This window comes from Onychostoma macrolepis, chromosome 19, assembly GCF_012432095.1.
Source record: "Onychostoma macrolepis isolate SWU-2019 chromosome 19, ASM1243209v1, whole genome shotgun sequence".
NCBI lineage: Eukaryota > Metazoa > Chordata > Actinopteri > Cypriniformes > Cyprinidae > Onychostoma > Onychostoma macrolepis.
The window spans coordinates 1,926,663-1,948,114 of NC_081173.1; the positions used below are offsets into that span (position 1 = coordinate 1,926,663).

The 21,452-nt window shown below is 43.7% G+C and overlaps 1 long non-coding RNA gene across 1 annotated transcript in view; it reads right to left on the reverse strand.

Moving 5' to 3' along the window:
- Positions 1–6,789: 6,789 nt before the first annotated feature.
- The window catches only part of LOC131526192 (uncharacterized), a 78,907-nt gene continuing 64,244 nt past the window's right edge, over positions 6,790–21,452 (reverse strand). Inside the window, exons 2-3 of the long non-coding RNA XR_009267401.1 lie at positions 7,117–7,213; positions 6,790–7,023 (exon numbers count right to left, since the gene is read on the reverse strand). This is a non-coding gene — a long non-coding RNA (uncharacterized LOC131526192). The remainder of the gene's footprint in view (positions 7,024–7,116; positions 7,214–21,452) is intronic.

Sequence of the window (21,452 nt, forward strand, 5' to 3'; positions counted from 1 at the left end):
CATGTCCTCTAGTTTATTCTGCCCTGAGTGAGGGCCCGGTGCTGCAGCTATCTAGCTCTGAAGAGATGGACGTGCTTAACATCAAGGCAAGGGAGATCAAGGAATCGCCACCTCATCCCCTGCATACAAGGAGCTAGTGGAGGTTATAACACATGCCATGGCCAAGTTAAACATTGACTGGCCGGCCAAGAGCCAGAAAGCCCATCAGAAAAACAAGCTGGATGAGTGTTTCCTGCCTAGCACAGCGTAGCCTCCATCAGAGGCCTTCAGTTTTTTTCAGGATCTCCACACTGAGGTGATGTGATCATCAAAGAAATCATATTCTTCCTGTGTCTTTAACCCTAGCCAAGTCTTCAGCCAAGTATGTGCAGAGCAACCAGGCCATGCAGAAAAAATTGCCCTTAGTTGGTATGGCATGCACACAATGCTGCATACAATGACCTTCTTGCAGGCATACCAAGTCAACCTGCTAAGAGACCTTGAAGAAGATGAGGATATGGGCCCAGGCACTATTAAGGAGCTTAGTCGGGTCAGAGAGAATGGGGATCGGGGCAGCACTCTCAGCCAAAGTCTTCTGGGAATAGGGCGGATCATTATTTCCAAGAAGGCTTTGGCTAAGCGGTCCTATTGCCATTGGCGTCAGGCCTCTGAGGACAGGCCCCTCCTGGAGGAAGTGGTTCACACCTCATTATACAATGCCCACTTCCTCTTGTTGCCCTCAGGGGACCATTTTGTAGACCAGGGGTGCCCAACCCTGTTCCTGGAGATCTACCTTCCTGCAGAGTTCAGCTCCAACCCTGATCAAACACAACTGAATCAACTAATTGGGATCTGAAGGAGCACTTGATAATTACAGACAGGTGTGTTTGATCAGGGTTGGAACTGAACTCTGCAGGAAGGTAGATCTCCAGGAACAGGGTTGGGAATCCCTGTTGTAGACCATTCGGTAGTGTGGAAAATTTTGCCAAATTTGTCTCAATGGGTTCTGCCAAGGAGGATGGGCCAGATGAATTGAACATTAAGACAATACAAGTTCAAAATGTTAACTTGGGTCTTATCGTAAGACAAATCTGGTTTGGTTGGTCATGATTAAAGTGAAAAAAACTGGATGGATGTTCTGAGTGATGCTAGTCCACAGTCTGACTTGACATAATTTTCCTGTTTAAGGCTGTAAAACTGCTTTGACACAATCTGTATGGTATAAAGTGCTATATAAATAAAGGTGACATGACTTGACTTAATAGATCACAAGGATGCATACTTCCATATATCCATCCTTCCACAATACGTTCCTTCCTTAAGTTCCTGAGGTTCGCTTTTAGGGAAGAAGCATATCAGTATCAGGTTCTTCCCTTGGACCTGGCCTTGTCAACCTGTCCTCTATAAAGGGCATGGATGCAGCTCTGGCTCATTTGCAACCCCAGGGCTTTCGTGTACTAAACTATATTGATGACTGGTTGATTGTAGCTCAATCGGAGCAGACGGTGGCTCAGCATTGAGATATTGTCCTTGCCCATATAAAACAGAGGACCGTTTATATAGGTGTGGTATGGGATTCGACCACAATGCATGCATGTCTGTCTTCTGCTTGTATCAGATGCCTTTGTACCTTGGTTATGTGGAAGAAGCCTTGGTTCTTGACCGTGTTGGGATCGAATAGAGACTCTACCCCAACTTGTTGGAGATGATTACTTTCTCATTCAGTCATTTCCCTTTCATCAAATCATGTGAAATAACAACAATAAAATTTATTCCCAGTTGTAATGCCCTCCTTCATTTCAAATATTGGACCAGGAGAAGCTGAACTTGCTATGCCCAATCAGGGCATTGGATGCTTACATCCACAGAGCTGCCCTTTGGCAACAGTCAAATGATGAGAGTCCCCAGCAACTAAGCAGAGACTGTGGGCTAGTGGATAGTCAAAGCTATTTCTCTTGCATATTAAGTCTGTAGACAGCCTTTACCTATTGCTGTTAGGGCTTCACCCTCATGTCATTCTATACCCGTAAAACCTTGCATAGACATCAATGCAACTGAAATGTTTCCAGGCCCAGAAACGCAGTAAGGGCATCGTTAGAATAGTACATGTGACATCAGTGGTTCAACTGTAATTTTATGCAACTACAAGAATCATTTTTGTGTGCAAAGAAAATAAAAATAAAGGCTTTATAAAAATAAAGTATTCTCGTAGCTTCGTAAAATTACGGCCGAACCACTGATGTCACATGGACTATTTTAACGATTTCCTTACTACATTTCTGGGCCTGGGATGGTTTCAGTTGCACTGTTGTCTATGCAGGGTCAGAAAGCTCTCTGATTTCATCAAAAACATCTTAATGTGTGTTTTGAAGACAAACGAAGGTCTTACGAGTTTGGAACTACATGAGGGTGATTAATTACTGACAGAATTTTCATTTTTGGGTGAACTATCCCTTTCAGTCCTATAAGCAGAAAAAGTGAACCCAATTACACAAACAACACACAAATATTGATCTTTTTTATTTTAATAAATAATGTCTGATGCATATGGCACACAAAAGTGGAAACACTTCAGGAGTTTCGAAGTCGTCCTCTGATTTTTCAGGATCAACTAAACGCTGGATTTTCAAAAGTATGTGAAATATTAAAAATTTGCGGCATAGAATCTTTAAAATGCGTCCGAGAGTTTTACACACCGGTCTGTTATTGTGGTGACATTTCCACACCCCAAAACGTGACGCTGAACGAAACAAACTGTGACTGGTTGTTTGACATGTTGGTCAAACGGCCTCATGGGCGGGCCTTGGCCAATGAAAGCTGCCATGGATTCCAGACCTTCAGCCGTGGTACTTTGATGCCATACACCGATCGGTCTGCGCAACACCACATCAAGTCGAACACACCTTATATAAGGTATAACCTCCGTAAGCAGCAGAGGCGGACAAAGTACACAACTCCATTAATTGAGTGAAAGTACAGATCCTGGTGGTCAAATATTACTCCACTGCAAGTGAAAGGTGTAAAGACAGATTTTTACTTAAGTAAAGGTACAGAGTTACTTGCATTTAAAAGTACTTAAGTACCGAAAGTAAATTTACTTTTTTATGTCAATGCGCTGTTTAATTATTGTTGTATGTTGTAGGATCAGAACGAGTCAGACAAATTTAAGATTCGATCAGAACATCGAAACATGAGGAGCTGAAATTCCAGAGAGGCCCCAAGAAAACAGGACAACGTCATAAATCAGATTCCTAGCTCCGACCTCTGAAGGAAGCCTAACCAACAAGCCTCTTCCAGAACAGCTTGCAACATTAAGACAAAAGAACACTTATTGATAAGTCCAACGCAGGAAGGAGATCGTCACATTTGGGGCAAATAATCAAGATTAATGGTCAAAGAGATGGCCATCACATGTGTTCCACAAGAGAAATCACGAGCTTCTTTAGATTGGTTTGTTTCCCCACACATAGAAGACAAAGAACCAGACTGAAATAAGAACATGTCTTTTGGTCTCCACAGAACTACACAGAGACTTTCTTTTTCATATGCACATAAAATCATCCTAAAAGGGCATTTCTATGCATATTATTATGTATGTAACCCCCACATTATACTATAATGTTTTAAGCACATATTATGTATGTATTTTTAATAACTATTGAATGACTTTAAGGTTTATTCGCACGTTTGCTTGAAACGTTTCTTCCAGTTGATTCTTTGTCAAATGTATCATATTCTTGTTATAGAAATCACATCCAAAAGTATACTTTGCAAGAGTGTATAAAATTCGGACCATGTGACTGATAACACGCTGATTTATGATGGAAGGAACAACCCTAGCTAAGATAAAAGCCTATCTAATTGGTCAAGACACCAGGTGGGATATGTCCAGAAGCCAAGTTTAAAAACTCAGGACACCATCAAATCTCCCCTTCCCTTCTCTCTTCCTCTCTTCTTTTTGCCACCGCGTTTTGCCACTGCTTTTAGCGCTCTTTGAGTGTGCTCTGGCCTACAGGCCAGTTGCTACTTAACACCACGATGAAAAGGAAAACCACCTAGTCTCGTTTTATCCTTTCTTTCTTTTATTTTATTTTCTTTTCCGTTGCGAGTTTCGTGTTCTCAGTTTAAGTTTTGCCGCCACGCCTTGTCTCCGAGTTCAACTCGGGCCTGTGACCGCCTCAAAACTTCTACCAGACCAACTCCATACCTCCAGCCAACGCCCAAGACATCACTTCAACGACTACTGAACTTCCAGCCAATCGGCAACTTGGGAAACCCCTTTTCCTGCAACAACGATGACGACAAAAGGGAATCCCTTAACACAGAGGCAACGCAACGCAAGTAACCTCCAGATTCTAACTGAACTGGTGCATTTAATATAAATTTTAGCCTCATTGAGAAACTCAATGCGAGGGTTAAATAAGTGATTGATGGTTGTTCAGGTCTATGCAATAGCCCATATTGCTGTAAACTTGGGATATCACATTTTCATTCTCTTAAACTCATCCTGTCCTCACTTTCTCTCTTTCTGCAACTTGTATGAATGTGTGAATGCGTGTGTTCATGTGTTAGATTAATATATGTCTTAGGTTTATATAAATAAAGTCTTATTTATATTGAAAAGAGAAGTATCTTGTGTTTTGTGCTTACAAATTAATGTCTTAATCTGCCGATCTTGTTACTGTGCTTATTAATAGTGTTTTCACTATATTTTGGATTTTAATATCCAGTGCAGAATTAATGTTATACGGCTCGTTCAGTGAATCGCCAGCCGACTCAGTGATCAGCCGCAAAACAGTAATTCTGTTCAAATTCCCTATAAAATCATAAATGATTCCCTTTGAGCTAAATTAAATTATTTACATATTAACCCTACAATTTAATACTTGCAATACCTCTGAAGCAACTTACAATACATTACACCTACTGAATAAACTGACTAGCTTGTAGTATCTTTGGAATAAAGAGCTTTTAGAATGTTAAAAACCTATGGGGGGAATATATATATATATATATATATATATATATAAAACACCCCTACCCACCCCCACAAAAGCAGGATGGTAGTGATCTCACACAGTTCTGACAGTGTGTGCACACATCTTTGTGTGGACAGTGAAATTGCTGTAAATACAGAGTGATAAGGAAGAAAACAAAAATCAAACCTGCTTTAATGCTGCATTCACGTGCTATTCATGTCCAAGTCAGAAATTGGACATGAACAGCCTTAGAGAGGCCTTATATGGCCAATATTCGACTAGGAAACTTGTATTTATAATAATTCTGATAGCACGTGAATGCAGCATAAAACCCAGCAACACAACTGTAGCTGTATAACTTTACAACAGCAACACTGCTTTAACAAAAAAGCAAAACAGCAAGACTTATTTGACATCAAATCAAAAATGTCTCTCTAATCGCTCTTACAGTATTTTGATGTCATACACAGAACAGACTGTGCAGTGCTGCTTCAAGTCCAACACCTGTGTTTTATTAGGAGACAACAGTTCTTCTGTGGCTTTATAGATAATATTTTCACTAACACAATTTAGCAAAATCAGACAATATTGAACAATATTTGTCTTTCAAATGTAGTGAAGTTAAAGTCATAAGTTTCCAGAAAAAAATAATACTCAAGTAAAGTATAGATACTCAAAATGTGTACTTAAGTACAATACTTAAGTAAATGTACTTAGTTACTGTCCGCCTCTGTTAAGCAGCGACAACAACCAAGTTTTTCCAGTAACTGTGGATCAGTCCTGAATTTCAGATTAGAAGAATGTCCATGTGGTCTATGGCAGACTTTAGTAGGGCAGTAATATTCTTTTTGGAAGGCAGTTGCTTCCTCCTTGCTGTCATTTGCATGCTTTTGGAGTTTTCCAAGTTATTATATAATCTATAAAGAAATACAATTTTACTTAGGATCACTAGGACCACTCAGGACACTGAGATAATACTGTATGTTCAAATATACAGCTGGGTGTTATTTATTAACCAACTCACATGTCATTTACCAAACTCCTTCCTCATTCAGTCATTTCCCTTTCATCAAATCATGAGAAATGATTTAAAAACAACAACAACATTTATTCACAGTTGTAATGATCCTGACACCAGTTGGAAGAATAAAAATTAATGAAAATAATTTAATAAAGCCATCAATCCAAACGAGAGGCAGATGAAGTCAAAGTTCAGGCTTAGGTGATACAAACAGGCACAAAATAGCAAACAAATCTAAGGTAGTAATCCAGTAACTTCATGAAAATCAGTGAATACACATGAAATCTAAACAATAATTGAAAATGTTCTGTAAAGCAGGTGAGAACTGGCAATTATTTTGGAGTTAACATGCCTTTTTTACTAAAAAGAGCAGGAAATAATTATACAGGAAACATGGTTGACATGATGGTTAATATTCCAGTGACAGCACCCTCTGGCAGCAGTAGGAACAATTCACAAATTGAGATGTTACTGAATCTCCCCACCTAGGAACACCTCCATGTGTTATTTTACTAGGGTGACCTCTGGGTCTACATGCTTGAAGATCTGGATGGTCACAGTGAAAATCACTGATAAGTGATAAGTCAAGAATGTTAACTCTTCAACTCTTCAAGTGATTAACTCTTCAAGTATCTAGGATCTTCCAAACTAGGTAGGCAGGAGATCCATCAATTTCCAGGAGTCATGGTGGTATCAACTCTGCAGTCTCAGTACCAGATACAGTATGGACATGTTTCGACAGGGACACATGAAAGGAATGAAAAAAAAAAAAAAGATCATTAGCAGGAAAGTCTGCAGGTCACAGGATTTACTTGTCTTGTAAGGTCCTACAGTGTAAGGTCCTACCTTGGTAGGTAGCTACTGATCTTGAGTGGAAACCTAGACCATCTCGCCTTGCAGGTAGTGAGGGTGTGGCCTTCTCCTTTTGATCTCCTTGAATCTTTTGTTTCCTAACAGCTCATTGCAACCTGAGTTGAGTACTGTCCCACACACCTTTCATTCCTCTTGATCCAGTCGTCCACTGCAGGGATCTCATAGAGTTCCCTAGACCAAGGAAACAATGGTAGCTGATAACCTAGCACACAATAGAAGGGGGTAAGTCCAGTGCATGGATGTACAAGGAATTTTTGAGCATACTTAGTCCATGGAAGAGCTCCATCGATGGTGTTCTCTACTACAGTAAGACTGAAGAATCCGTCCACTCTTCGTTGAGCCTCTCCACCTGACCATTTGCCTGAGGATGATAACCAGACATTAGACAGACATTAATGTTGAGGTGATAACAAAACATTTTCCATACCCTGGGCCCTTTGTTGGAGACAATATCCTCAGGCAATCCATGAAAAAAAACCTCCAAAGACCTGATTGAAAAGCATTTCAGCAAATGTCCTGTTCCGTCAGCAAATGGAGAAATTACAACTGATGGGGGTAGGAACGGAATTTGATCTAATGTGTGAAATAGAGCATCTTCCTTGCCTTCTTCCTTGATAATACTGTACATGGTTGGTATGCAACTGTGAAATTGAACCTGGTGTAAAAGAGAGCCCAATGGTCTTGCCTTGGGTTTAGTCTCTTGATATTTTTGATATATTCAAGGTTCTTATGATCTTTGATCACATAGAAAGGATTAAGAGCTCCCTCCAGCCAGTGTCTCCATTCTTCTCCTGAGTAGCCATGATCCATGTCAACTTATTTGGCTTTCCTTTAGTAGTGAAGAGGTGACTGAAGAAGCAATGATACTGTACTTCCGAATGAATTGTTGATAGAAGTGAATTCTAAGAACCATTAGAGTTCCTTGACAGTTGTGGGCGTTGGCCAGTCTTTAACCTCCTTGATCTTGTATTTATCCATTTTTTACTCCAAGATGACTAATGATATACTCCAGGAATGAAAAAGCACAAGGCTTGCACGTTCTGCATAACCAGCACCATAAAAGGTCATCTGCATCATTACATCCGCGGATTTCTCTTTTCAGGTGAAATCCTGTGAGAGTGTGTGTATAAGGATGAATGAATGAGATCATGTCATTTAGGAGGTGTGCGTCTCCGTGTCCTCGTTTTTTTTTTTTTTTGAGCAAGGAACATGATTTGTGTGTAAAATGTTTCAGAGTGCAGCACACGCAATAAGAAATCAAAGGCGTTTTGCCTAAGTTCTCTGTGAGAACCTTAGTATGAGAACACTTCGCTCCTATTTACCTTTCTTCTAAAAGTAGGGCAGTAAAGCAAATGATGCCCATTGTTCTGGTTCTGTGTTTGATGAGGCAGCACATGGGCTGAGATCATGGGGCTCAAAGGTTTATCCCAAAGAAGTGACAGGTTATCCCTTTTCTCTTATGCTCTGTCCTGACCACTTGCACACTGACCCAGTTAAGTTTGCATGCAATGATTTGATTCAGATTCATAAGCTTGTGCTGTGATTTTTTCAGTCTGTATGACAGTGTCTCATTTGCCACATTTAATTCTGATGAGTGGGATGCTGAGCATTATGAGAATGTACAAGCACACAACATGCACAGCACACACAAAACCTGCCAATCAGTTGCCTGTGAGGAGTTAATAGATGTAACAATGTGTGCCGTGGACAAACTTGGCCTAGATTACCCATGATCTAGAAAGCAGTGCGAAGTAAATCTAATAAGAATTTTCTGAAGGGTTGTGGCATACAATCTTCTCATAGGCAGCTTCCCTTTTCCAGGATCTCCATAGATGGATGAAGCCAAGGGGTTAATGCCAAAGGAAGTGAAAGAACATCATCAGGCCACCGGTTTAGCTTTTCAAGCCACCAAGCAAACGGCCAGTTTCATTGGCTGTCCCATGGCAGGAATGATGGCCACAGAGAAGCACCTGCGGTTGAACCTAACTGATCTTAACGACGAGGAGAAGTCCTTCCGGTTAAATTCACCAATCTTGCAGTCAGGGCTTGTTCACAACCACTGTTTAGGTTAGCATTCCACACCTTGCTTTGGGCACAGAGCAGGCTGCTCTCACTGAAAGTGATGAGGAGCGATCTACTGTTTCAGGAGCGGGGCACAATGTGGCATCCAGAGAAGTGAAAAATTGGATTTTGAACTCTTGACTGAGGTTTTCCCATGCCCATTCCAGTGGGTGGAACAATCCATTTGTTGTGTCCACTGCAAGCCCTTAAAATTGACTCAGACTGCACTGGCAAGTGGTGTAAATCGAATCAGTTTATTTGTTTTGGTGAAAGCCGCAAAAGGCTAGCTGTAACAAAGTAAAGAATATCTCACTGGGTGAGAGATGTTATCTCTAAGGCCTACAAGACAATTGATGACTCTATGTGTCTGAGCTTACTCTACAAGGAGTGTGATCCCTTGCTTGTTGAAATTGAGAATGGCATCTACGCTAATATTAGTCTGTTTCTGTCTCATTCCGAGATCACCGTAGCCACCCAATCCAGTCTGTATCCAGATCAGATGGTCACTGCAGTCACCTGGATCCAGTCCGTATCCAAATCAGATGGTGGATCAGCACCTAGAGATGACCTCTACAGCCCTGAATGTCAGTGGAGATCAGGACACTTAGATGAGCCCCAGAGACAGATCCCCAGTGAAGGCCTCGTCACCTAGACAGCCACCGGGACAAGACCACGGGAACCAAATGAGTCCTTTACAATCTGACTTTGCTGCAGTTGGAATTGAACTGCTAGTTCGTTTGGACAGAGGAGAACTGGCCCCCCAATTGAGCCTGGTTTTTCCCAAGTTTTTTTTCTCCATTCTGTCACCGATGGAGTTTTGGTTCCTTGCTGCTGTCGCCTCTGGCTTGCTTAGATGGGGACACTTAATTTCCAGCAATATCGTCGACTTGCACAGATACTATTTAAACTGAACTGAGCTGGACGATGACATCATTGAATTCAATAATAAAATGCCTTTAACTGAAAATTGAGTGTTTAATCTTGTCATTTTACATTATTGACACTATTTTCCTATTTTGATATTGCAGTTGCTTTGACACAATCTGTATTGTTAAAAGCGCTATATAAATAAAGGTGACTCGACTTGACTTGACTCCTTCTGTTCAGAGGAGTCTCTCTGGATGACATCTGTGTTCTGCCAGGGTGGAGCTCTCCACACACTTTTATCATATTTTATAGTGTACACAAAATTTCTCAACCCCAGGGTCACAGGTCCTTTAAATTTGAGTCCACGCACAGAGCATAGCCGCCTCTTAAGGTTGTCTGAAGGCACATCTTTAGAGTACTTTTTGTATAGTGACAGGCTGTGCCTCTATGCACACCTTTACCAGAATCAACCAAGGGTTAGATCCTGGGAAACTCAATGAATGAGGTTAACTGCTGCAGGGTTTATTGGGGCATGAGTTACAGTGTCAGCCAGGTTGACCAAAGTAAAAATACAATTGTTCTTGTAATCGAACGTTCATTGAGTAAAACCTTGGTTCCCTTTCAGTTGGTCACTACGAGTCACGTCGGTGACCGACGAATTGGGATCTCGCCAGAGAGACCAATCCACTTCGAGTGTAACTAAACGAGCCAATGGACATTGGCATGCTGTATTTCGCATCTGGCTGCCACACACTGCGCGGGTATAAGAAGCAGCAGGTGCACCGCATTAATTCATCTTTTCGCTTCGGAGCCGAGCGGTGGTGCATCACTACTGCTCTCCTGTCCTGTGAGTGAAAGCTGAGAAAGCGAGCAAGTGCAGGCGTTACGGCGTGGCAGCGGTGGTCGCGATCTCACGGGAAAAAAGGAAGATCGTTCTCCGTGTACACAGCCACACCAGGAGTGTGCGGTGGCCAGTTCCCCTGCATGCTTCAGCACTAAAAGAACATTTCTCTAAAAGAGCAACACGGGTGATTGCGTCTTTTTAAAGATGTCTTATCACCCGTGTGTTTCTGGGTGTGGTTGTTTCCTGGTGCCTCAGGACGGTCACGATCTCTGCCTCACGTGTCTGGGCATTCAGCATGCTGAGGAAGCTTTTGTGGATGGTTCATGTTCTTCTTGTGGGGACATGACCATCTCGGAGTTGCATAAAAGACTCCGCTATGTCAAACATGGCGGAGTCCCTCTGCCTCTGCCGTGGTCTGGCGTTCGTCCTGGCACCCAGGGCTGCGCTGCATTCGATGGAATCAGAGGTGATTTGAGGATCACGGTGAGGGCTTCCCCAAGTTGAGTTCCTCACCCCTCAAGCACTCCGCAGCCAGTGGAGCTGCCTACGAAGTGCGCCGGGCCCTCTGCTGGACAGAGGGCACCACGCGTTTCCTTCGGTGCCCCCTCTGATGACCAGATGTCGATTGCTGCATCGGAGGGCGAGCCCTCTCTCTCCGGGGATGATGACCCGGCTGCGTTGCCCCCCTGCGTTGTCTGTCCGAACCAGACCCAGAGATGATGACCATGCTTTGCCGGGCCGCCGAGAATGTCGGGCTCGTGTGGAATTCTCCACTGCGTCCCGATTCTTTCGAGGCTGGATGAATGGTTTCTCAGTGGGGGTCGCGCTGGTTCTTAGCGCCCCCCTCAGGTGCCATTCTTCCCGGAAGTGCATGAGGAGCTCACAAGGTTGTGGAAGGCACCTTTTACTGCAAGAAACAAATCTTGTAGTTCCTCCGCCCTCACCACCCTCGATGGTGGGGCTGCTTTACTAACAGGTCCTGTTAGTGGCTCCATATTGGCCCAACAGGACCTGGTTCCCGGAACTCATGCTCCTCGCGACAGCCCCTCCCTGGCCGATTCCTCTGAGGAAGGATCTGGAGGTTAAGTCCTCCTAGGCCTCCCTCCCTACCTACCCTCGTTGGATTTGGTATTGTTGCTAAGAGCCCTACAAGCTGCCCCCTTTGAGCCTTTGCAGTCAGTCGAGTTAAAGTTTCTCTCGATGAAAACCCTACTCCTGACTGCATTGGCCTCAATCAAGAGGGTGGGGGGCCTGCAGGCATTTTTTCGGTCGACGACTTGTGCCTTGAGTTTGGGCCGGCTGGCTCCAGTGCAACATGGAGACCCCGGCCCGGCTACGTACCCAAGGTTCCTACCTCTCCCTTCAGGGACCAGGTGGTGAACCTGCAAGCGCTGCCCCTGGAGGAGGCAAGACCCAGCCCTAGCTTTGCTCTGTCCTGTACGCGCACTGCGACAGTACGTGGATAGAACTCAGAGCCTTAGGACCTCAGAACAGCTCTTTGTCTGTTACGGAGGACAGCAGAAGGGGAAGGCTGTCTCCAAGCAGAGGATGGCCCACTGGATAGTGGATGCCATCACCTTGGCCTATGAAGCACAAGGTGTGCCCTGCCCGCTCAGGCTGCATGCTCACTCCACTAGGGGCGCTGGCTTGTGGTGCCTCACTAGCAGACATTTGTAGGGCTGTGGGCTGGGCGACTCCTAACACGTTCGCTAGGTTCTACAGCCTGCGTGTCAAACCGGTTTCCTCCTGTGTTCTCACGGGAAGTGACACTGAGAGGCCCAGTTCAGAGTCAGCTTGCGGCGTCCTTAACGCCTAAATTCTCCAGAGAGTTCCTTGACTGGACAAACCCTGTTGAGTCCTCCAGCACTCCGGCGGCCAGACGTAGCGGAGCATCCGGCGCCAGGCCTTTCACCCAGTGAATTCTTGAAATCTGGTGTGAGGCTAGTGCCCATATGAGTGATCCTGTTGGGATCCCATATGTGTATTCCATGGTATATGTACTAGAGCCGTGTTTTCCCTGGCAGACCATGTTCTGCCGTCTCTAAATAATGCAGCCTGTGCCATCTCAGAGACTTCCATGTGCAATATGGCCCTACAGGGTTACTTCACATGAGTAAATGTCACTTAACCCCCTCTGGGAGGAGGTGACGCCGCAGTGTGCCTCTTCCAGCTGGAAAGGCATGCTTTCCCAGTGTTATCCAAGTCCTACTGTTGGGTTGCTCAAGGAACAGCAGTTGTTGACCTTCTCTGTGTAGAGCCCGGTCCTATCGTCTGCCTTATAGGAAGGACCAGGAGGCTTACATAGGGCACTGGCGGGGGCAGCTCCTGTGGCGCTTTGGTAGGGATCCCAGTTCGTCGGTCACCGACGTGACTCGTAGTGACCGACTGAAAGGGAATGGAGACGTCACGTCCCGTCACCACAGCCGCTCTACTACAGCTGAGCTGCCGGGTCACCAACTCATGAATTAATGCGGTGCACCTGCTGCCTCTTATACCCCCGCTGTCCATTAGCTTGTTTAGTTACACTCGAAGTGGATTGGTCTCTCTGGTGAGATCCCAATTTGTCGGTCACCGACGTGACGTCTCCGTTCCCTCCTTCAGGGAACAAGAATTACATATGTAACCGAGACGTTTGTTCAATCTGCATTACTTTAACTGGCTCAACATGAGTAAAACTACTGAAATCTATAATCTAGTCTAGTCTAGTGTCTAGTTTGGTTTCAGTATTGAGATCCTGACATCCAGGCACTTTTTGTCTGTTTTATTTCCCATTAGAGCACATGGTTTTCATTAGTGATTGTTTTCCATGTCTTGTCATTGTCATATTTTGTGTGAGCATTAGGGTTGTTCCGATTCCGATACTAGTATCGGAAATTCCACCGATACCACAAAAAATTCTGGCATCGGTATCGGCGAGTACTTGAACCCATGTACCGATCCGATACCATTTTTAAACAAGACCTATAGTTATGCGCGCTAGCTTTGCTTAACGCTGCAAATCGGAAATCAAATCTTTTTCGCTGCTCAGAATGCAAAGACAGGAAGTTGTGCTGTGTTGCCACACAAGCAACCACTATTTAGAGCAGAGAAGAAGAAATACAAACGTGCTAGCACATTGCCAGTAAGCTCTAGTGTGAAGCGCACGACTCGCCGTCGCTTTGCTTTTTTCCTCACAAGCAGAGAGAGAGAGAGAGAGGGAGAGGGAGCAAGGGAGTCTTACATGTAGCCTGTCAATTCTGCATGGTATGTAAACGTTATTCTTTGTTGTATTTTTCTGTCAAAATAACGGAGTTCCTTTGGAATTCTTCAGCTTAACTGCCGGGTTCTCCGGTAGTAGGCGGAGCTAATGCGCAAACGACAATCTCATTGGCTGGTGTTCACCTATTATCGTCCCTGTTTTGATTTCAGCAAATCCGTTCGAGCCAATGCAGACAACGTGATTAATATTCATGAATCCAGCAGCTCGTTAATCCTTAGTGCGTTTTATATTGTTCTTAGTAGAATTCATAGTATGATTATTATTTTATCAGTATTATTGACAGTTTTTCCCCATTTTTACAGAAACACTGAATGACCAAAAAAGCACCACCACCGGTCTTAAATTCAGTTACAATTACTCGCCAGACTATCTATCTATCTATCTATCTATCTATCTATCTATCTATCTATGGTGAAGCACACCCTAAAATAATTGTATCAATTCATACAGGGCTAGTAGTACATACAACTGTATAACCAGATACACACCCGGGTATCGGATCAGTACTCGGTATCGGCCGATACCCTGAGCCTAGGTATCGGAATTGGTATCGGGAAGGGAAAAAGGGTATCGGAACATCTCTAGTGAGCATTGCACCTAACACTAAGGCCCAATCCTAATTCTATTTTATAACCCTTCACCTACCCCTACCCCTACCCCTATGCCTTCCCCTTCCCCTTACCCCTTGGCGTGGTAGGCCGCTATAGCTGCCACGTAAACCTTCAGGGCGGAGTGGGTTAACCCTGTGGAGGATCGGGCCTGCAGGAAGTCCAGCACTGTACCAACCGGGCAGTTAACTGGGTCGAGCTGGTGGTCTCCGCACCAAGAAGTGAAAAGCTTCCACTTCAAGTCAAGTCAAGTCACCTTTATTTATATAGCGCTTTTAACAATACAGATTGTGTCAAAGCACTTAACAGTATCAAATTGGAGGATAGAGTCTCAGTAATGTATAATGATAAGATTAAACACTCAATTTTCAGTTAAAGGCATTTCATTATTGAATTCAGAGATGTCATTGTCTAGCTCAGTTTAGTTTAAATAGTATCTGTGCAATCAAATCGACGATAATCGCTAGAAATTAAGTGTCCCCAACTGAGCAAGCCAGAGGCGACAGCGGCAAGGAAACAAAACTCCCTCTGTGACAGAATGGAGAAAAAAACCTTGGGAGAAACCAGGCTCAGTCGGGGGGCCAGTTCTCCTCTGGCCAGACGAAACCCGCAGTTCAAAAGTTTATATTTCTATTTTTAATTTTGTTGCAATTTCTGACAATAGTAGTATTATGTAGTTAGGTATTGTATTATATTTTTAGTTATATTGTATTTAATCGAGGTCTTCACTGGGGCTATGTCTCTGGGGCTCATCTGCGTGTCCTGGTCTCCGCTGATGATCAGGGCTGTAGACATCATTTCTTGGTGCTGATCCACCATCTGATCGGATACGGACTGACAAACAGAATAGGAAAGAAACAGACAAATATTAGTGTAGATGCCATTCTACTTACGATGTAACTAGTACATTGTGTGTTATGGGGAGTTCAAGGTGTATAGTTTCCTCGTTGAGGGAGCTCTGGATTGGAGAATGGTCTCAACAACCTCCGTTGAGAGACCGGAAGCTATGAGCTGTGCCCCCTCAGGGGCCACACCCACAACTTCCACAGCTCCGGGCGGGGGTGAAATATCGTGCCCCTCGCCTGTGAGAGGAGATCCCTCCTAACGGGAATCTCCCATGGAGAGCTGTCGAGGAGCAAAATCAGGTCTGAGAACCATACTCGGCCCGGACAGAAAGGGGCTACTAACAGCAGACGAACCTCGTCCCTGCCTTCCCTGACTCTTGCGACTGCAGTGAGGATTGACTCGATATGAGCAGGAGACAGCTGTGCCTGCATCATGGTCGAATCCCACACCATGTCCAGATAAGTGGTCCTCTGTAATGGAGAAAGTACACTTTTCTTTTCTTTCACGTTTAGTCTTAACCCCAGCTCTTTCATATGAGCGAGAACGGCATCTCGATGCCGAACCGCCATCTGCTCTGATTGAGCTCAAATCAACCAATCGTCGATGTAGTTGAGTATACGGATGCCCTGGAGTCACAATGGAGCCAGAGCAGCATCCACATATTTCGTGAAAGTACGGGGTGAGAGTGCTATGCCGAAGGGAAAAACCCGATATTGGTAAGCTTCGACCCTAAAAGCAAACCTCTGGAACCTCCTGTGAGTGGGAAGGATGGAGACATGGAAGTATACGTCTTTTAGATCTATCGTTTCAAACCAGTCCTCGGACCTGATCTGAGACACGACCTGCTTGATAGTGAGCATCCTGAACTTCAGTCGCATGACTGAGCGGTTCAGCTGATGTAGATCTAAAATTGGGTGCAATCCCCCATCCTTCTTCAAACGATAAAGTACCGGCTGTAGAAACCGGATTCTCTGTCGCGAGGAGGGACCTGCTCGATGGCCTCCATCCTCAAGAGAGTGTTTACCTCTTGTTCTAATACCAGAGCCTGCTCGGGGTCCACCAGTGTGGGAAAGACCCCGCTGAATGACGGCGGTGGAGCGCCGAATTGGATACGATAGCCTTTTTCTACAGTCTGCAGGACCCAACGAGATACATTTGGCAGTAGTTCGCTGCTAAATAATCTACTAAGGGGACCAGCCTATGTGCTTTGAGCTGCTAGATCGGTGCCCTGTAGCAGAGGACCAGCAGGAGACAACCGAACTAACTGCTGTAGAGACCCCTGAGGAGGTGGCGAGCATCTCAGCTCCACTACGTTTCCGGGCGGAAGGCAGTGAGATATATGCTTGCTGGAGACCGCTGCCGCCTGGAACTCTGGCAGGGTTAACAGACTGATCTCCTGAGGGCTCTGAGGAGAGACGGACACCGTGTAATGCGATGCAACCCGCTCTTCCCTACTGCCGCCCTCAGCAGTCCTGACCCCTGGTTGTTAGGGCCGCTTCCTCGAGTGCAGCACGACCCTCAGGTCGGGCCTCATCTTAGAAGCCCCCAGCTTAGAGCGCTGCTGATCTCTGTCCCGTTGCGGGGGAGTGCGAGAGGCGACGCTCACTTTCTGACGGCTGGGACTGCCCCTGCCTGGGAGTCCCCAGAGCTAGAGAACGGCGAGGGAGAAACAGCTGGAACGCCCCCTCGAGAGCCGACTCAGCGTGCTTCGCTCCCAAGCAGACCACGCACAGACTGTGTATCCCCGCTCGTGATGTAGCGAGGGCAGGGAGGAACACACAATCTATAACCAGTTACCAGACCAGTTGCTATAACATCTGTAGTTATGAAATGCTTGGAGAAATATGTTGTGTCCAGACTGAAAAGCAATGTAAATTTATTGTTGGATCTTTTCCAGTTTGCTTATAAGGAGAGAAGAGGGACTGTTGATGCTGTCAATACTGTTGTTCACTTGACTTTACAACATTTAGAGAACGTTAATGCTTATGCACGGTTACTTTTTGTGGACTTCAGTTCAGCTTTCAATAGGCTTCAGCCAGAGTTACTCGTGGACAAGCTTGTAAAAATTAACGTTAATCCTTTTATTATTGAGTGGCTTTTTTCCTTCTTAACAAATCGTACTCAATGTGTTAAAGTAAACGATACATTATCTGATGTTAAATCAATTAGTATAGGTGCTCCTCAAGGTTGCGTATGCTCCCCCATTCTGTTCACTTTATATACAAATGATTGTTTTAGTAGAAATAAGAACAACTATTTTATAAAGTACTCTGATGACACTGTAATACTAAGTCTTCTAGGAAAGAATCAGGATATAATAGAATATCAGTCTGAAATTAGGAACTTTGTGCAGTGGTGTAATGTAAATCATCTTATTGTCAATGTTGGAAAAACTAAGGAAATGATAGTGGACCCAAAAAGTTTGGGTGATTACAGTCCAGTAATTATTCAAGCTAACACTATTGAACAAGTGGATACATTCAAGTATCTTGGGGTGGTCATTGACCGTTCATTGACTTGGAAAGCCCACATTGATTATCTCTGCTCAAGATTCCAGCAAAGACTATATTTTTTAAGAAGACTTAGGTTGGTCGGAGTAAGTAAAGAAATCATGTTGTTGTTTTATCAAGCAGTTTTGGGAAGTTTATTAAACTATGGAATGCCGGCTTGGTACGGCAACCTTACAGTTCAATCAAAATCGCAGCTTGTACGTCTTGTTAAAGTTGCCATGAAAGTCATAGGTGTATGAAAGTCATAGGTGTATGAGTCGTTGGTTTTTAAGAACGCGCAAGCAATAGTAAGTGATTCAAGCTTCATGTTTTATTTTCAACATATCAATTACTGCCATCAGGGAGGCGTTATAGAGTTCCATTATGTAGAAGTAATCGCTATAAGAATTCTTTAGGATTTTAAATGGTAAATTGTAGTCACTGTGTTAATTAACAAGTGTTGTTGTTGTTTTTGTGTGTATTGCTGCAGCTTTGAGTCCAAGACACATTTCCTGTAAAGGACAATAAAGTATAACTCTAACTCTAACTCTAACGTGATCTGCTCTCGCCCTGACTATGTTTTTTATGTTTCTTATGTGCTTATGTACTGGATTTATGAACAACAGTAAATAAAACTCACAGAACATAAAATGCGACTGACACACACACAAAGCTTCGCTGAATGACAGAAAGCTGACACCGGTTGCACCTCACGTGCTTTTAAAGCTTCCTGATCATTACGTCACCCCCCCATCTATTGGACTGATTACACATACGATTCAGAGCCGGTCACGCTGAAGGCGTTCCCATAGCGTTTTCAGACGCAGCTCGAGTTCCTGAAGAGGAACAAATGATTACTTTTCATTAAAATCTTTATCAGTGCCAAAAATGCTTACATTTATGGTGTTCGCTCAGGCAGCCATGTTGCCACTGTAGAGATAATACTCATACTCCTTCGTTTGAAGTGTGGTCCTGAAAAATCTTCGTTTGAAGGGCTATCTGGCCCTTTCCCCTACCCCTCCAAACAAAAGAGAATCGAGACACCCCTTCCCTTTCACGTGAACGTGCAAAACAGAGGGGTAGGTGTAAGGGGTAGAAATGGGATTGGGCCTAAGATTATGTTGAGACTGCAGGCAAATCAGATTTTTTCTCTAATCAGATATTTTCGGGCAGACTGTCTGCACTATTAATTGCAGGTGATCCGATTTGTGTGTCCAGACACAACCAACGTATTTGCATGGGTTGCTTTGGTTACAACACAGACGTATTTAACACAGACAAAAAAATAGAGTTGCATCATCTCAATCTCCAAATAAGCGTCCTGTCGAGTCACGGTGCAGGACTCATACAAGAAAAACTCAGATGAGACTGATATATATTGTGATGTTCTGTGCTGTAGTCACAGCCAGCTTTGGCTTTATTTGAATACTGTATTAATACGCTAGCATTTCTGTCACCAGTTTTGATGTTTTTGTTGTGTGTTGCGTTAAGTGTTATACAAAAGACCATTTGAAATCAGATTTTGGTATCCAGAGCAAGAGTTCCTTATCTTGTTTCTCCATGTATTTAAACTATCAGTTTAGTTCCTTGTCCAGTATCGTCTTTGCTTTTGTGTGAAGCTGTTGTGTTGTTTTTCTCCTATGGAACATTTTAATGTTGGACTATTATATATCCAGCTCACCTCTTCCTTGCGTTTGCCTTGCCTGCACATGAAAATTTATTGCATGAAACCAAACCTATGAATTGCACTTAAAGGCACAATATGTAATTTTCGCCGCTAGAGGGCACGTATTCTAAACAAACAAAGAAACAGCCGTGACTGAGTGTGGAATCATGAGAGTTGTCGTCTTCATCCCCACAGCCGATGCAATCCGACGGGACTCAGGCAGATATATATTAAAGATTTATTAACGTCGTAGTATGAAGCAGGGTGAGGCTGAAAGCCGCTGAAGCGAAACAAGGCTGCTGAACGAGTGTGACACAAGGCTCGAAAGCAGCGGAGCTTTTATTGTGTCACAGTCGACCACTTCCGCTCCTTCCGGTCGTGCTTATGTGAGGTAAAGCAGTGCTATTTTATCATACTAGATACATTTGAAAGTTCAGTTATAATGCTACTCTGTGCGGTCGTCATCTGTCTAATAAAATGCATAACATATTAAAGCGTCTTTGGTGTTTCCATGTTTTCTACAAAACAAAACCGGAAATCGAGGGTGTGTGACGTCATTGGCAGGTGACACAATGACACTATGGAAACGGTCAGTGTCACTAGTTAAAATTGCTTATTTCTCTGGATTTAAACATTCTTTGAAACATTTGGGATAATGTAAGTACACAAGTCAGCAAAATATATGAATGAATGATGCATTTATATAGCGCTTTATTGTGTATTGCTGTACACCCAAAGCTCTTTATAATCATAAGGGGGTCTCTTCTCAACCACCACCAGTGTGCAGCATCCACTTGGATGATGCGACTACAGCCACAGGACAATGCCGCCAGTGCGCTCACCACACACCAGCTACAGGTGGAGAGGAGAGAGAGTCATAGAGCCAATCAAGTGGATGGGGATTATTAGGAGGCCATGATAGACAGGGGCCAGTGGAGGCAGTTTGGCCAGGACACCGGGGTTATACCCCTACTCTTTACGATAATTGTCATGGGATTTTTAATGACCACAGAGAGTCAGGACCTCGGTTTAACGTCTCATCTGAAAGACGGTGCTTTTTGACAGTATAGTGTCCCCGTCACTATACTGGGGCATTAGGACCCACACAGACCACAGGGTAGAGCACCCCCTCCTGGCCTCACTAACACCTCTTCCAGCAGCAACCTAGTTTTCCCAGGTCTCCCATCCAGGTACTGACCAGGCTCAGCCCTGCTTAGCTTCGTGGGCAACCAGTCTTGGGCTGCAGGGTGATATGGCTGTGGCAAAATATATAACACTGTTCTAGTGGTTTTTGGATATTTTAATAAAAAAAATCTAACATATTGTGCCTTTAATAACAGAAATACAACTCACAAAAATCAGTGATTTTGTTGAAATAGGTTAATTTGTTTTGGTGGCTGTAGTGGTGTTATTAAAGGGATAGTTCACCCAAAAATATATTTTCGTAGATTCGTAAAATTATGGTTGAACCACCGATGTCATTTCTACGTTTCTGGACCTAGGAACATTTCAGTTGTGTTGCTGTCTATGCAGGGTCAGAGAGCTCTTGAATTTAATCAAAAATATCTTAATTTGTGTTCGAAGATGAACGAAGGTCTTTCGGGTTTGGAACGACATGAGGGTGAGTAATTAATGACAGAATTTTCATTTTTGAGTTAACGATCCCTTTAAAAAAAAATTTCTGGCCGTAACAACCATACAAAAAGTTAAACGTGAGTGGATACCGTATTGCAACCAATTTATTTGCTATGTTCACTAACATTAAAGGATGCTCGATATACTTAGCCTATTGTTTTTACATCGAATTGAATGAAAATAGCCTAACCTATAAGAACGACTTGTGGATTGGTGTGAACGTCAGCAGAAATAATGCTCAGAATGATAGTGAATTAAACATTTCCGATGTCAAAATGTCCAGTTGTCTAATTTATTTGTTTAATGAAGTTGCCAACAGATATAT